An 18,300-nucleotide genomic window follows, 5' to 3' on the forward strand; every position below is an offset into this window, starting at 1 on the left:
TTTCAGGCTAAAGTAGTGAGTGAATCACCCTGTAAAAAGAAGGCCAAGAGTGATACATAAGTATCGCAATGAAGAACTGCTTTACCATAGCACAAGGTGTCAACTCATTCCAGTATTTAAAAAAGGGATCAAAAAAGTCCCATTAGAATGTCGACAGTCATGCAGAACTGAACATGCCTGCTCTCGTCGGATTGTGGCTATTTTGCAGTTTGAGGCCAGGCCAGTACCAGCATGGGTGACTGACTGAGAGTCCCCAGGTTCCGTCGACCTAAGTAAACAAGAACTAAGAAGTGTTGTGCCCAATACTGTATGTTTGAATCTGATGAACTTGAGCTGTCGAGTAAACTTCAGCTTGTTGAAATCAACTGTGTGTCCCCTGAGTTATGTGCGGTGGCTCCTTAAGATGGAGACCTGGAGAAAATGGATGCCTGCGACCAACAAATGAGTGTGATGCACTCCACACCTGGTAAAATATTGGGACTAGGACACGATTTTCTTGTAAAGTGCAAGCGCAGTATAGAGCAGCAGCTCGTCCACGGCTAATGCCCTCGGTCACTTTACACCAGTGCTATTAATGGAAAAAATAGATTGCATTCGTATGTGAAAAGCTGACATGTTAATGAGGCATTACAAAAAATATATATATACTTTACTCTATATAAGGCAAAGCCTTTTAGTAGGTATAAGGTGACGTGTGCAGAATCAACATGTACAGTACAACCGTAGTAAAGTCTAAAGTACTAATTTCAATTATATCGCTTGTAAATAGAGATGAGGAAACCCGAACAGTAAAGTTCAGCATCCGTACCAAACACTTACTGTTCGGGCATGGACACCGAGCACGGACTTCACCAGGAAATCCATGTTACTGTTCATGTTCGGACCCCAAAATACTGGGTGTTTGTCACGCTGCCATATGCATAACAGCGCAGCAAACACTGCTTCTGATCGGCGGTAAAATCAGTGTGAGCCCGCAGCTGTGATCAGAGGCATAAAGTTTACTTCTGTTCACTGGCTTCATATTAGCCTATGCCTGCTGCGGCTAATAGCAGAGAGAGCAGGAACAGCTGATATGAGTATTCATCAGCCGGCATCTATCATCCAAACAAATAATAAAAAAAAAACAGGATGAGTTCCCCTGTATTTTTGATAACCAGCCAGCAAAACTGACAGCTGGGAGCTTCAGCCCTCAGCTGTCAGCGAGGATGGTTTTCAAGAATAAAGTGGTCCCCATACAGTCTTTTTTTTTAAAGCAGGCAGCTGGGGGCTGGTATTCTTAGGCTGGTAAGAAGCCATGGATATTAGCCCGCTCCCAGTCTAAAAATAGTAGCCCGTAGAGCCCAGAAAAGGCGCATCTATTAGATGCGCCAATTATGGCACTTTGTACGGTTCTTCCCACTTGCCCTGTAGTGGTGGCAAGTGGGGTTCATATATGTGGGGTTGATGTCTCCTTTGCATTGTCTGGTCACATCAAGTCCATGGCTTAGTAGTGGAGAGGTGACTATAAAGCCCCCGCTGTTGTGAGTTCATTCTCTGGTTCACCAGTTGTGAGTTCCCCTTCTGGACTCCCTCTGGTGGTGATGGGAGGTGGTGCGGCTGGTTTGATTGGTGGAGATCTGCCACCTGAGAATGAGGATGACGATTGGATCTCAGGATTCTCAGATTGGATTTAAGACAGCCGACGCCCTATTCAGTTGCTGGTGATTCCTTCTGGCTTGTCAGCTCTTGGTTTTCAGCTCTGTTCCAGTCATCTAAAGCTATGCTTTTCTGCTAATGTTCACACTTGATTTTGTTGGTCTATTCAGTTTTTTGTGTGGTGTGCCAGCCCCGGCTGGGGGCTGAGATGAATTTCCACTCTTATTTATCAGTATTTTGCCAATTGACTTTTTGTCCCTTACTAGTTCGGTCACTTTTTGCTCCATCTCAGAATATTTCAGAGTGCAGATATAGTGGGAGAAGTCTAGTGACTTCAGGGTTAATTTTGCTATCAGAAGTGTTGGACATTATTTTTGTAGGGTTTTTTGCAGGTTGCAGATAGTGTCTTCCCTTTCCTTTCCTGTCTAGTTAGTTTGGGCCCATCATTTGCTCAGCCTATTTTCCTGCCTGTGTTTGTGCCTTCATCTTGTTTCACCGTCAATACATGTGTGGGGGCTATCTATTCCTTTGGGTCTGCTCTGGGTCAGTTAGTTTTCCCTTTTCTTGCTTTAGGCTTATGTAGTCCTCCGGCCGTGACGAGGCGTCTAGGTTCATCGTAGGCACGCTCCACGGCTACTGCTAGTTGTGTGGTAAGATCAGGGATCTGCAATCTGCATAGTTACCAACCACTCTAGTTTTCTGTGGCTTAGCTTGTTTTGCTTTTTTCTCCTTGGTGACCCATTCATAACAGAATCACCAGCCATACCGCAGATTCTAGGGTACTCAAAAGCAGGAAAGAATTGTAAAAAAAAAAAAAAAAAAAAAAAGTGTCAGATTTTTTTTTTATATGTATATTTTTTCCTCTTTTTCTCTGGGGCCGTAGGAGGATTTTTTTTTTAAATGGAGATTAAGCAATTGTCTGATCATGTGGAGCAGCTGGCTGCTGAAGTGCAGGGAATTTCCGCCTATCTCGCTCATTCACATGCTGCTGAACCAAAGATCCCTACTCCTGATGTGTTTTTTGCGGTTCGGTCTAAATTTTTGAATTTTAAGAATAATTGTAAATTATTTCTTGCCTTGAAGCCTAATTCATCGGGGAGCTCTGCGCAGCAGGTTAAAATTGTCATCTCTTTGCTGTGCGGCGATCCCCAGGATTGGGCGTTTTCTTTGACACCTGAAGATCTTATTCTAACTAATGTGGATGCATTTTTTTCAAGCTTTGGGGTTGTTGTATGATGAACCTAATGCTATTGATCAAGCTGAGAAAGCCCTATTGGCATTGAACCAGGGTCAGGATTCTGCAGAGTTATACTGTCAAAAATTCTGAAAGTGGGCGGTCCTTACTACATGGAATGATAGTGCATTGGCAGCTCTCTTTCGGAAGGGTTTGTCAGAAACCGTAAAAGATACTATGGTGGGATTTCCTGTTCCCTCTTGTCTTGACGATTCTATGTCATTAGCCTTTCAAATTGATCGGCGTTTACGTGAACGCAAAACTACACGAGAGGAGTTGCCACCTTTTGGACAAATGTTTGAACCTATGCAATGTGATAGAGTTTTGTCTAGAGCGCAACGTCAGGAGTTTAGAAGGCGTAATAAGCTGTGTTTTTTCTGTGGAGACGTCTCTCACATTATTTCTGTCTGCCCAAAACGAGAGAAACGTTTTGCACACACATTTGCTGTGGGCAGTAAACAACCTAAGTTTATTTTGGCAATTACACTGATCTGCTCCTTATCAACATTTTCCACGGAGGCTTTTGTGGATTCAGGAGCAGCGTTGAATCTGATGGATTTGGACTTTGCTAAACTTTGTGGTTTTTCCATGACGCCTCTGCGGACGCCTATTCCTTTGAGGGGTATTGAAGCTACTCCTTTGGCGGAGAATAAACCTCAGTTTTGGACCCAGGTGATGATGCGGGTTGCCCCAGACCACCAAGAAAATTGTAAATTTTTGGTGCTGCATAATTTGCATGATACTATTGTTCTGGGTTTTCCCTGGTTGCAAACTCTTAATCAAGTTTTGGATTGGAAATCTGGGTCTGTGGTGAGTTGGGGTTGTCAGTGTGTTCTTAGGGACGCTCCTGTTTTCTCCACCTTTCCTCAGTCTCATGATATTCCTGATTATCTAGCCGATTTTCTGATGTATTTAGTGAGAGCAAGTCTGCATCTTTGCCTCCTCATAGGAGTTATGACTGTGCAATTGAGTTGATGCCTGGGTGTAAATTTCCCAAGGGTCGGCTTTTCAACTTATCAGTACCCGAACATGATGCTATGCGATCCTATATTAAGGAATCATTGGAGAAGGGTCATATTAGAGCATCCTCGTCACCTTTAGGTGCTGGGTTTTTTTTTGTGGCCAAGAAAGATGGTTCATTAAGACCGTGTATTGATTATCGTTCCCTTAACAAGATGACGGTTAAATATCAGTACCCGTTACCTCTGATGTCTGATTTATTCTCCAGAGTTAAGAGTGCCTGCTGGTTTACTAAGCTTGACCTCAGGGGGGCATATAATCTTATTCGCATCAAGCACGGGGATGAATGGAAGACAGCGTTTAATACTCCGGAGGGACATTTTGAGTACCTGGTGATGCCTTTTGGGCTCACTAATGCCCCTTCTGTCTTCCAGTCCTTTATGAATTATATTTTCCGTGACTTTGTGGATAAGTTTTTGATCATCTATCTGGATGATATTTTGATTTTTTCTAGTGATTGGGATTCTCATGTGGAACACGTCCGGACTGTGTTTCGAATTTTGAGAGAGAATTCCTTGTTTGTTAAGGGATCGAAATGCCTCTTTGGTGTACAGAGGATTTCATTTTTGGGATTTATCTTATCTCCATCAACTATTGAAATTGTCCCGGCCAAGGTACAGACCATTTATGATTGGGTTCAGCCTACTTCTTTGAAGGCTGTCCAGAAGTTTTTGGGTTTTGCTAATTTCTATCGTAAATTTATAGGTAATTTTTCTGGTATTGTCAAACCACTGACTGATCTGACCAAGAAGAGCGCTGATGTGCTGAATTGATCTCCTGAGGCTATCTCAGCATTTCAGGAGCTTAAGCAGAGATTTACTTCAGCTCCAGTTTTACGGCAACCTGATGTCTCACTTCCATTTCAGGTGGAGGTAGATGCTTCTGAGATTGGTGCAGGAGCTGTTCTGTCCCAAAAAGACCTTGTGACTTCTAAGATAAATCCCTGTGCCTTCTTTTCTCGAAAGTTCTCCCCATCTGAACGCAACTATGACGTGGGGAATCAGGAATTGTTGGCCATGAAGTGGGCATTTGAGGAGTGGAGACATTGGTTGGAGGAAGCTAGACATCAAGTTGTGGTCCTTACCGATCACAAAAATGTGATTTATCTGGAGTCATCCAAACGCTTGAATCCTAGACAGGCTAGATGGGCCTTGTTTTTCACGTGTTTTAATTTTGTGGTCTCTTTTCTTCCGGGCACTAAGAATGTTAAGGCAGACGCCCTTCTAGGAGTTTCTTTGACGATTCTCTTAGAGTGACCGAGCCTACTACCATCCTAGATGAGTGGGTAGTTCTTTCTGCCATTTTGCCCGATTTAAGACGCGCCCTGGAGGAATTTCAGGAGGATAAACCTGAGCGTTGCCCTATGGGAAAATTGTATGTTCCTGACCAGTGGAGAAAGAGAATGATGTCTGAAATTCATTGCTCCGCATTGGCTGGTCATCCAGGTATTTTTGGTACCAGAGATTTGGTGATTCGGTCCTTTTGGTGGCCTGCCTTATCTCGTGACATCAGGAATTTTGTACAGTCCTGTGGGACTTGTTCTCGGTCTAAACCCTGTTCTCGTTCTAGTGGGTTGCTGATGCCCTTGCCGCTGCCCAAGAGGCCATCGACCCATATCTCAATGGATTTTATTTCTAATCTTCCTGTCTCTCAGAGAATGACTGTTATCTGGGTGATTTGTGATAGATTTTCGAAGATGGTCCATCTTGTACCACTCCCAAAGTTGCCATCTAATGCTGAGTTGGTGCCCTTGTTTTTACAACAGGTGGTTCAGTTACATGGGATTCCTGAGAACATTGTGTCCGACAGAGGAGTCCAGTTTGTTTCCAGATTCTGGAAAGCCTTTTGTTCCAATCTGGGAATTCAGTTATCCTTCTCCTCCGCGTTTCATCCCCAGACCAATGGACAGACTAAGAGAACAAACCAGACCTTGCAGTCTTATTTGAGATGTTTTATATCTGCTGATCAGGATGATTGGGTCTCATTTTTGCCCTTGGCCGAATTCGCACTGAACAATAGAGCTAGTTCTGCCACTTTGATGTCACCCTTTTTCTTTAATTTTGGGTTTCATCCTCGATTCTCTTCAGGGCAAGTGGAATCTTCGTCCTGCCCAGGTGTGGACACTGTGGTTAAGAGAATGCAGCAGATATGGGACCAAGTGGTGGATAAGTTGTCACTCTCTCAGGAAAAGGCCCAGCGATTTTCCAACTGGCATAGGACCATTGGTCCCCGGTTTAAAGTGGGTGATATGGTTTGGTTGTCGTCTAAGAATATTCCTATGAAGGTTGCATCTCCTAAATTTAAGCCAAGATTTATTGGTCCTTATAAGATTTTCGAAATTCTTAATCCTGTTTCATTTCAATTGGCTTTTCCAGTTACGTTCAAGATCCATAACATATTTCACAAATCTCTGTTGAAGAGGTTTGTTGAGCCAGTGGTTCCTATGGCACCACCTCCTGACCCTGTGTTGGCCGAAGGCAATGTGGAATATGAGGTGGAGAAAATATTGGATTCTCGTTTGGTTAGACGGAGACTCCAGTATTTGGTCAAATGGAAGGGTTATGGTCAGGAGGATAATTCTTAGGTCTCTGCCTCCAATATTCATGCCAATAGATTGGTTCGTGCTTTTCACCGGGCCCATCCTGATCGGCCTGGTGGCGTGGATGAGGGTTCGGTGACCCCTCCTCAAGGGGGGGTACTGTTGTGAGTTCATTCTCTGGTTCACCAGTTGTGATTTCCCCTTCGGGACTCCCTCTGGTGGTGATGGGAGGTGGTGCGGCTGGTTTGATCGGTGGAGATCTGCCACCTGAGAATGAGGATGACGATTGGATCTCAGGATTCTCAGATTGGATTTAAGACAGCCGACGCCCTATTCAGTTGCTGGTGATTCCTTCTGGCTTGTCAGCTCTTGGTTTTCAGCTCTGTTCCAGTCATCTAAAGCTATGTTTTTCTGCTAATGTTCACACTTGATTTTGTTGGTCTATTCAGTTTTTTGTGTGGTCTGCCAGCCCCGACTGGGGGCTGAGATGAATTTCCACTCTTATTTATCAGTATTTTGCCAATTGACTTTTTGTCCCTTACTAGTTCGGTCTCTTTTTGCTCTGTCTCAGAATATTTCAGAGTGCTGATATAGTGGGAGAAGTCTAGTGACTTCAGGGTTAATTTTGCTATCAGAAGTGTTGGACATTATTTTTGTAGGGTTTGGGCCCCATCATTTGCTCAGCCTATTTTCCTGCCTGTGTTTGTGCCTTCATCTTGTTTCACCGTCAATACATGTGTGGGGGCTATCTATTCCTTTTAGGTCTGCTCTGGGGCAGTTAGATTTCCCTTTTCTTGCTTTAGGCTTATGTAGTCCTCCGGCCGTGACGAGGCATCTAGGTTCATCGTAGGCACGCTCCACGGCTACTGCTAGTTGTGTGGTAAGATCAGGGATCTGCAATCTGCATAGTTACCAACCACTCTGGTTTTCTGTGGCTTAGCTTGTTTTGCTTTTTTCTCCTTGGTGACCCATTCATAACACCCCGTCACACCCAGCGATCTCGCTAGCGAGATCATTGCTGAGTCACAAGTTTTGTGACGCAACAGCGATCTCACCAGCGAGATCACTGTGTGTTACACTTATCAGCGACCTGCTCCTCTGCCGGGTATCGCTGATTGTGCTCGAATGGCCTGGACATTATTTTGATCGTTGGTCTCCCGCTGGCCAGCACGCATCGCTGTGTGTGGCAGACGGGAGACCAGCAATCAGCGAGCTGGTATCCAAGGTAAACATTGGGTTTCTAAGCGCCGCGCTTAGAAACCCGATGTGTACGTTAGATACCAGCACGCTGGTGCAGGGAGCTGGTAACAAAGGTAAACAGCGGGTTTCTAAGTGCCGCGCAGCGCATAGAAATCCGATGTTTACCTTGGTTACCAGCTCCCTGCACCAGCGCGCTGGTATCTTAACGTACACTGCGGGTAACTAAGCGACGTGCGTCGCTTGTTACCCGCGTGTCGCTGCCCTGATCGCTGCTGAGATCTGCCTGTTTAGCAGCTCACCAGCGATCATGTAGGGACACACCAGCGATCCTGACAAGGTCATATCGTTTTTGGGATCGCTGGTGAGTCACTATGTGTGACGGGGCCCAAAGACATTATTACTAATCCTATAGTTATATTGCAAATAAACACAATGAGTCTGTGTCATTCTTTCAATTAAAGGACTTTATTCTGGCTGTGTGTTTATTTACAATATAACTAAGGGATTAGTAATGGATAGGTGTCTTATAGACGCCTCTCTATTACTAAGCCGTGGGCTTGATGTCACAGGAAAATACAAAGGTCAGCCTCATAAATATGAACCCCACTTACCACAGCTACAGTGCAAGTGGGAAAAGCTTGACAAAGCCCCATAATTGGCACTTCAAATATATGCGCCTTGACTGGGCGGCTGCGGGCTGTTGTTTTTATGCTGGGGAGCCAATATTAATGGCCCCTTACCAGCCTGAGAATACCAGCCCCCAGCTGTCTGCTTTAGCAAGGCTGGTTGTCAAAAATGAGGGGGACCCCACATCGCTTTTTTAAATGATTTATTTAAATAATTTAAAAAACCAGCGAAGGAACCCATCTGTTTTTGATAACCAACCTTGCTATTGCTGAAAGGTGAGGGTTACAACCCCCAGCTGTCAGTTTTGCTGGCTGGTTATCAAAAATACAAGGGAACCCACGCCGTTTTTTTTAAATTATTTATTTAGAGTGCAGACGCCGGCTAATGAATACTCCCATTAACAGCTTCTGCTCTCACTGTTATTCGCAGCAGCAGGCTTCGACTGATGGGAGCAGTAGTCCCATCTGCTGACGCCGCCAGACACCGGATGTAAACTTTATACCACTGGTCACAGCAGGCTCACTCCGTCATTTGACAACATGGGAACCGCCGCTGTCTGACTGGCGGTAATGATTTTACTGCCGATCAGAAACAGTGTTTGCCGCACTGTCATACACATGACAGGGTGGTAAACACTAGATGTTCGGGCCCCCCCCATTCAAGTAAATGGGATCCGGGCTCGCATTTGGGTACTATTTTGGTACCCGAACCAAACTTTTTTTAACTGTTTGGCAGAACCCACCGGACCCGAATATCCAGGAGTCTGCCCATCTCTACTTGTAAAATCACAAAGAAACTGTTAGAACAGTCATCCAATAAGATGAAAGGCATTAAAACTGCATATATTTATCAAAATATAAATTAGTATATACAGTGGGGCAAAAAAGTATTTAGTCAGTCAGCAATAGTGCAAGTTCCACCACTTAAAAAGATGAGAGGCGTCTGTAATTTACATCATAGGTAGACCTCAACTATGGGAGACAAAATGAGAAAAAAAAATCCAGAAAATCACATTGTCTGTTTTTTTTTCATTTTATTTGCATAATATGGTGGAAAATAAGTATTTGGTCAGAAACAAGCAATCAAGATTTCTGGCTCTCACAGACCTGTAACTTCTTCTTTAAGAGTCTCCTCTTTCCTCCACTCATTACCTGTAGTAATGGCACCTGTTTAAACTTGTTATCAGTATAAAAAGACACCTGTGCACACCCTCAAACAGTCTGACTCCAAACTCCACTATGGTGAAGACCAAAGAGCTGTCAAAGGACACCAGAAACAAAATTGTAGCCCTGCACCAGGCTGGGAAGACTGAATCTGCAATAGCCAACCAGCTTGGAGTGAAGAAATCAACTGTGGGAGCAATAATTAGAAAATGGAAGACATACAAGACCACTGATAATCTCCCTCGATCTGGTGCTCCACGCAAAATCCCACCCCGTGGGGTCAGAATGATCACAAGAACGGTGAGCAAAAATCCCAGAACCACGCGGGGGGACCTAGTGAATGAACTGCAGAGAGCTGGGACCAATGTAACAAGGCCTACCATAAGTAACACACTACGCCACCATGGACTCAGATCCTGCAGTGCCAGACGTGTCCCACTGCTTAAGCCTGTACATGTCCGGGCCCGTCTGAAGTTTGCTAGAGAGCATTTGGATGATCCAGAGGAGTTTTGGGAGAATGTCCTATGGTCTGATGAAACCAAACTGGAACTGTTTGGTAGAAACACAACTTGTCGTGTTTGGAGGAAAAAGAATACTGAGTTGCATCCATCAAACACCATACCTACTGTAAAGCATGGTGGTGGAAACATCATGCTTTGGGGCTGTTTCTCTGCAAAGGGGCCAGGACGACTGATCCGGGTACATGAAAGAATGAATGGGGCCATGTATCGTGAGATTTTGAGTGCAAACCTCCTTCCATCAGCAAGGGCATTGATGATGAAACGTGGTTGGGTCTTTCAACATGACAATGATCCAAAGCACACCGCCAGGGCAACGAAGGAGTGGCTTCGTAAGAAGCATTTCAAGGTCCTGGAGTGGCCTAGCCAGTCTCCAGATCTCAACCCTATAGAAAACCTTTGGAGGGAGTTGAAAGTCCGTGTTGCCAAGCGAAAAGCCAAAAACATCACTGCTCTAGAGGAGATCTGCATGGAGGAATGGGCCAACATACCAACAACAGTGTGTGGCAACCTTGTGAAGACTTACAGAAAACGTTTGACCTCTGTCATTGCCAACAAAGGATATATCACAAAGTATTGAGATGAAATTTTGTTTCTGACCAAATACTTATTTTCCACCATAATATGCAAATAAAATGAAAAAAAAACAGACAATGTGATTTTCTGGATTTTTTTTTCTCAGTTTGTCTCCCATAGTTGAGGTCTACCTATGATGTAAATTACAGACGCCTCTCATCTTTTTAAGTGGTGGAACTTGCACTATTGCTGACTGACTAAATACTTTTTTGCCCCACTGTAGGTAAAAAACCTTTGAGTAGATATTAAAGCAAAGTTAAGATATACAGTCCAAATGGCAATGGAATAAAAAAAATAGTTGTTACCAAAAGTAATAAATAATGATCAGTGATTAAAGATACCCAGGATGATCATCTGGACCACATTGATGGTAATTAATATCCTAAATATGCAGTGAATGCATCCAAATATGTAGTGGATGCAGTAATATGCAGTGGATGCATTGAATAGATAATAATAAAATGCTCATAAATACAACCTGGTAGTGATGAAGGAGGTTATTCCAAAGTGTGTTTCGCGTTAGCTTCTTCAGGGGGTGTAGAAGAAGCTAACGCGTGGTGTGGCAATGTCACTTTTTCCTCATAAAAAATGCATTTTAATGATTTTATCAATATTTTTTTATTCAATAAAGATTTATTATTATATATTTATGTGAAGTCAAATCTGCTTCTTTTTTGGGGGGTATTATTGGATATAAGGCTTCAAAATCTGTCACAGAATGATCTGGTCTCTATAAAGAAGTGGTTTTCTTAATGCTACGTTTCCATGATGAGCTTTTCGTGTGTTTCTGATACTGCGTATTTTCCTTCCATCAACAACACATCATCTTATTACTTGTTCATTTCCTGTATTGTATTCTAATTGTAGTATGTTGTGATTTATATCACTAAGGTATTATAGTTGCAGTTTAGTTTTGTTTCCTCCGTTACCCCCTTTTCCTGTTTCTTCCCTTCCTTCCATCCCCTCCTCCCCCCCTCCCTGATTCCCAATGCTTCCCTTCCCATCCTTGAAAACTTGAATAAAATTATTGGAAAACAAAAACACAGCATCTTACAATTCCAGCAAAATGGATGAGACTTATAGAAATCTCTTGCCCCCGTGTTTCTTTTTACTCAGCGTATGCTGACTTGTGGTGCGTGTTTCAAATCTGCAACATTTCAATTTCTCTTGCATGTACACTGAATATTATTGGCAGATTTTTCCATTAGACTTACATTAAGTGCGGAAAATGTGCAGGTAAAAACGTGCATGGATTTTTAGTGCGTTTCCAACGCATCATAAACACATGTAATCCACACTTGAGTATTTCAATAAAGTTTTGTCACAGCCAAATACCAGGAAGTATCAAAAACAAAGCAGCTTTATTTAAAACATGACATAAAAATGCATGAAAAAAAACTTCAAGTAGCCCAGTTTAAATAATAGGTGCAGACATGGTGCAGAAATTTTGCAACATCAAAAACTTACCGAAAGCTCATTGTGGCCTAAAGAAGCAAAGAGGTTTCGTTGTACTTGATTTGCATAATTGATGAGTTTTTCAAGGTACTTGACATTATGTTCAACTTTGCCCTGTTAAAGATTTATTCTCACATGTTAGATTGTTCTGTACTTTGCCCTTTAAATCTTTTATAAACGTATTTTTCTACATGAAAGATCGGAAAGATAAGGCTCAGCTTACCTTGGTGTCACTATTGTCATGGCCTCTGATATGGCAAATATGGCAATCATCACCAAAGCCAGACTAGAACTCAAGGACCACTAGTGCGGCAATCACCACCACAACCAGACTAGAACTCAAGGACCACTAGTATAGCAATCACCACCACAACCAGACTAGAACTCAAGGACCACTAGTGCGGCAATCATCACCACAGCCAGACTAGAACTCAAGGACCACTAGTGCGGCAATCACCACCACAGCCAGAATAGAACTCAAGGACCACTAGTATGGCAATCACCACCACAACCAGACTAGAACTCACCACCACAGCCAAACTAGAACTTAAGGACCACTAGTACGGAAATCACAGTCACAGCCAGGCTAGAACTCAAGGACCACTAGTATAGCAATCAACACCACAGCCAGACTAGAACTCAAGCACCACTACTATGGCAATCATCACAACAGCCAGACTAGAACTCAAGCACCACTAGTACAGAAATCACTACCACAGCCAGGCTAGAACTCAAGGACTACCAGTGCGGCAATCACCACCACAGCCAGACTAGGACTCAAGGACCTAGACTAGTACAGCAATCACCACCACACCCAGACTAGAACTCAGGAACCACAAGTGTATTAATCAGTACATTCTTGTCTAAATCCACAGGATATCAGATCTTTCCATTTCTATGTCACAAACAGTAGATTTTCTTATCCCCTTATCGTCATTTGGCACCATAGCAGCCACCTCATGCAATGTTGTTGGCTACGCCCTTGGATCTCCAAATGTGCACATCCTTCGGAAATATGTGTGTGTTTCTACACCATTTCATGCTTTTGTATTCATAGCCTGCTAACACTTGGCTGATGTCTTCCGTTTTAATCTAAAAAAAATATGACAGGTTTAGAACAAAAACACTGGCTGGCAATTTTAATCCCACCTAATCGCTGAGGTTCTTTCGATGTGGGGAGCCCACATATACCCTATACACGGAAAACCACAAAAAGTCCTGCAGTGTTGTATAATTGAGACCAAATGTTTGCCTTTCTCAACTCTAGACAGAGGGACGTATAATTAAAGTACTAAATATAATGATTTCAGTAAACCAAATTACTATGTTGTTTCCATCCTCCTAACCTTAACTTCACAACCTGAACCATTCTTTTTCTAAGTAAATAAGATATAATATGCCTGTCAAGGTTAGTTCTAAGTTGACAGTTTCAGTAGAAAGAAAGCAATAGGAGCAAGATGCAAAATCTTGAATTTTAAAGAAACCCAGACATGCACGCGTGATAGAAACACAGATCTTTCCAAAATAACTTGAAGCACCTGAATGGATCCTGATGCTATTTTTTCTAAGCAATCTAGTATTGTGCCCCTTGGACTTAAAAGCCACATGAACTTGTTCAGTATTTGGTCAGTATTTTACATCAGTATTTGTCAGCCAAAAGCAGATGTGGGTGATAAATACAGAAGTGGTGACGTGTTTCTATTATACTTTTCCTCTGTTCCATTCCTGACTTTGGCTTACAAATGCTGATGTAAAATACTGAGGAAATACTGAACGTGTAAATGTGGCCAAAATGTGTTGCACATACAGTGGGGAAAAAAAAAGTGTTTAGTCAGCCACCAATTGTGCAAGTTCTCCCACTTAAAAAGATGAGAGAGGCCTGTAATTGACATCATAGGTAGACCACAACTATGAGAGTCAACATGAGAAAACAAATCCAGAAAATCATCTTGTCTGATTTTGCCAACATTTATTTTTCAAATTATGGTAAGTATTTGGTCACCAAAAAACATGCAGGATTTCTGTCTCTCACAGACCTGTAACTTCTTCTTTAAGAGGCTCCTCTGTCCTCCACTCATTACCTGTAGTAATGGCACTTGTTATCAGTATAAAAGACACCTGTCAACAATCTCAAACAGTCACACTCCAAACTCCACTATGATGAAGACCAAAGAGCTGTCGAAGGACACCAGAAACAAAATTGTAGCCCTGCACCAGGCTGGGAAGACTGAATTTGCAATAGGCAAGCAGCTTGGTGTGATGAAATCAACTGTGGGAGCAATAATAAGAAAATGGAATACATACAAGACCACTGATAATCTACCTCAATCTGGGGCTCCATGCAAGATCTAACTCTGTGATGTCAAAATGATCACAAGAACGGTGAGCGAAAATCCCAGAACCACACTGGGGGACCTAGTGAATGACCTGCACAGAGCTAGGACCACCGTAACAAAGGCTACCATCAGTAACACACTGTGCCGCCAGGGACTCAGACCCGGCAGTTCCAGACGTGTCCCCCTGCTTAAGCCAGTACATGTCCGGGCCCATCTGAAGTTTGCTAGAGCGCATTAAGATCATCCAGAAAAGTATTGGGAGAATGTCATATGGTCTGAGAGAACCAAAGTAGAAACCAAACTCATCGTGTTTGGAGGAGACAGAATACTGAGTTGCATCCAAAGAAAACCATAGCTACTGTGAAGCATGGGGGTGGCACTGGTAACATCATGCTTTGGGGCTGTTTCTCTGCAAAGGGACTAGGACATCTGATCCCTGTACAAGAAAAAAATAATGGGGCTATTAGCAAGGGCTTTGAAGATGAAACATGGAAGGGTCTTTCAGCATGATAATGATCCCAAGCACACCACCAGGGCAACAAAGGAGTGGCTTCGTAAGAAGCATATGAAGGTCATGGAGAGGCCTAGCCAGTCTCCAGATTTCAACTCCATAGAAAACCTTTGGAGGGATTGGAAAATCTGTGTTGCCCAGCGACAGGCCCAAAACATCACTGCTCTAGAGGAGAGCTGCATAAAGGAATGGGCCAACATACCATCAACAGTGTGTGCCAATCTTGTGAAGACTTACAGAAAACATTTGACATCTGTCATTGCCAATAAAGGATATATAACAAAATATTGAGATGAACTTTTGTTAGTGACCAAATAGTTATTTTCCACCATAATTTAAAAAATAAATCTTGTCAAATCAGACAAGGTGATTTTCTGGATTTGTTTTCTCATTTTGACTCTCATAGTTGTGGTCTACCTATGATGTCAATTACAGGCCTCTCTCATCTTTTTAAAGGGAATTTGTCACCCCATTTTCGCTCTATGAGCTGCGGCCATTGCCATCAGGGGCTTATCTACAGCATTCTGTAATGTTGTAAATAAGCCCCGGATGTAACCTAAAAGATAAGAAAAAAGAATTAGATTATACTCACCCAGTGGAGGGGGCGGGTGCGGTGGGTGTTGCGGTCTGGCGCCTCCCATCTTCTAGCGATGATGTCCTCCTACTTACTTCTGCTGCAGCTCCTGCGCAGGCGTACTTTATCTGCCCTGTTGAGGGCAGAGTAAAGTACTGCAGTGCGCAGGCACCGGGAAAAAGGTCAAAGAGGTCCTATCCTATGCCGGCCAGTGCACTAGGCACTAGCGAAGGTAGTTTAAGGTGACCTTTTAGGGATGAGGTATCCTGACGTCGGCAGAGGAAGGACCTGCATAGGGTGTTAGGTGAGATCAGGGACAGGTTCAGGTTGGAGCTTAGGAGGTGACCGTCCCTGATTCCCTATTGTCAGGCTGTCCTTCTCCCCTATTCCATCGGCGTTGTGTTGCTGTGTTGTTTGGTGACCGACCAATTGTTGGGTTGTGTCACACTGGGCCAGTCACATCGTGACAGTGCCTTTCCTATACCTCCTTGCTCCATGCTGCTCTGCTGTATGACTCCTCCCATCTGCTTAACCCCTATGCTGCCTGTATCTAACTAGCACTCTTATTTATCCTATTCTCTATCTCTAATGTGCCCCCTCTATTATAATCACCTTATGGTCCTGCACTACTTACTAATCTATCCCTAAGCTAAAGCACAATACATCACTTTACAGTACATGACAAATACATTACAGTGCACAAAATAGCAAAACATTAGTTAAACATCAGGGTGCAGCATTTGTCACAGGTGAACAGCATTAAGGAGAGAGAAGGTACATGAGGGTCCTTGCCACCTACTTACACTCCTCCCTCCTAAAATATGGTCGTCCTTGACCATGGCGGCACCTGTCAATGTAAAACTGCTAGAAAACTTTTTTAAAACATATTTACAATATAAGACAGTCTCTATCTGAAAACTCTTGTTGGGTCAACCATGACCTTGGCTCCACTCGGTTGGAGCCCTGGAACACAAAGTTTAAGTCTCTTTAGTGTGAGTCCATCTGACCCTAGTCCCATAGCTCCTGGGACTCAGACCCATACAGTGTCACACAACAACCATTCAGGCCCATGGGCCATTCCTTTGCCCCTCTATGTAGCAAATCACAGGAAGTCTCTTAAAACACATGGCCCGTGGGCCAACTCAGCAGTCCATTCAGTCCTGACCCAGCTTGCTCCTCAGGTCCTCCTGCACAGGTTTGTCCCCCTCCCTCCTTTTAGTAGATCATGGAGTCTTAAACACACATGGGCAGCTTTATCAAGAATCAGTTCAAGGTTAAGACAGGTAAAATTCAGGGCAAATGCAGGTAAGATATAGGGCTAGAACAGCACAGTCCTTAAAGCAACTGCACACACAGTCCATAGTGATTAACCCTTTCAGGGTTCCAGTCCCGTAAACCAGCAAGGGAATGCGCAAACATGCGCAAATGAAACTTGGATGAGGACTGGGGAAAACAAAAACAACAGTCTTTTATCCGTGACTATTCGGGTCATCCATGACACTCAGTCATGGTTTCGTCAAGGGCTCCCTACCCTTCAGGAGATGCGGAACAGTCTCTCATTTATTGCAACCGGCACAACTCTTCCCACTTAAATGGGTCCTCACTAGTCAATGCAGGGCGACTTTCATTCCCTGCAGCCGGAATAGTGGGCCTCACTGTGGCCCAAAGACCCACTGGAGGACAACTCATCACTGTTCCTCCGGCAATGGCCAGTTCAGCAAACTTGGGGTCTCCTGCTCCCATAACCCAACTATGGCCACCAATTTCTTTAAGGGCGCCTCTGCACTCTGGATTTCTGTAGGGGCAGCATGTCATCCGGCCGGACATGCTTCCTCCCCTTGGCCACGGCAGCTCCTTTAAAATTTAATGCTCCCACTGTTTATTTTCTTCTATAACTTCCGTCACCCACCGAGCCTCTCTGGCTATCAGGGCTCAGGACTTGTCCAGGTAACCACTGTGGGGAGATGCAGGGACTGGGGTGAGGGCCGGTGTCACACTAACCACAACTGCAGCTGACTGCAATGATCCTCCTCTGTGGCCACGTGAACTTGGGATCACGGCCACAACTGTCCCTCTCTCCATGACTTACGGTTTCTTGATCACTTCTTCCGGCGGCCAGATTCCTCCACCGAACGACTTACTCCACCACTGCATTCGGACAGGTATCTCACTTGACAATTGCATCTCTCTTCGGGGCACACCACCTTGCTCTTCTGGGCTCCACCCGTTCATGGGTGGAGTTACTTCCAGCTGCTCCATCCGTTACTCAAGATTCTTCTGTAGGGGTCAGGGCTTCTTTTTCTGCCATGCCCATAGAGGGCTGAAACCAATCGCAGTGGAACGTGGCCTCAGCTCAGGCCACTGCTTCTTCCATCTTTGCACCCTTTTCTTCTTAGGTTGCCCAAGGTGGGCGGCACCGCTTTCAGTTTTCGCGCCACTGACTGCCATCTTCTTGTCAGTGTTTGGTGCCATCTTGGACCACAACTCAGTCACCAGTCCACAAGTCTCAGGAATCTTTTACTCCAGTTCTGTAGCTGCATGGCTTCTGGATTCAATCCTGCCAAATACATCAAATGTCACAAGGTGGCACAGGGTGGTAGTCGTGGGCGAGTTTACTAAGCAACAGTCAGTGAGCACCCCGAAACCTTGTACGTGAAAAGATAAGTAAAGTCCCATGTACTGCATGTGCAGCCTGCACCACAGTACACTCACAGGCTCTGTCAGATTCCCCTCAGCTGCTGCCATGTCGGCTCCACAAATCACTTCAGTAACAAGGCCTTTTTCCAACAGTTTAACTTTACTAGACAGCAATGTATTCATCACATAGGTAACACAAGTCAAACACAGAGACATCTTCTTATCTACATTCTTCACACAGGCAGCACAAGTTAAACACAGAGACATCTTATATT

The sequence above is a fragment of the Dendrobates tinctorius genome, unplaced genomic scaffold (assembly GCF_039654945.1).
Source record: "Dendrobates tinctorius isolate UK_male_01 unplaced genomic scaffold, ASM3965494v1 ptg000016l, whole genome shotgun sequence".
In the NCBI taxonomy this organism is placed as follows: Eukaryota; Metazoa; Chordata; class Amphibia; order Anura; family Dendrobatidae; genus Dendrobates; species Dendrobates tinctorius.